The following is a 276-nucleotide window of genomic DNA, read 5'->3' as shown; positions in this document are numbered from 1 at the left end:
TATGGGTACTTTGTATTTTCTACGGGTACTTTGTATTTTCTACGGGTACTTTGTATTTTCTATGGGTACTTTGTATTTTCTATGGGTACTTTGTATTTTCTATGGGTACTTTGTATTTTCTATGGGTACTTTGTATTTTCTATGGGCCTGTTTAATGGTAGACCGAACCAAACAAAAAATAGTAACCCAATGAAGGGCGCACAAAACGATAAATCGTACAAGACGATAAAAATACCGCTCTACCCGGCGAGATCACAGAGACCCCACCAGGTAAGC

The sequence above is a fragment of the Branchiostoma belcheri genome, unplaced genomic scaffold (genome assembly GCF_001625305.1).
Source record: "Branchiostoma belcheri isolate BF01 breed outbred unplaced genomic scaffold, Haploidv18h27 scaffold90, whole genome shotgun sequence".
Taxonomy (NCBI): Eukaryota; Metazoa; Chordata; class Leptocardii; order Amphioxiformes; family Branchiostomatidae; genus Branchiostoma; species Branchiostoma belcheri.
This window is presented reverse-complemented; position numbering follows the sequence as displayed.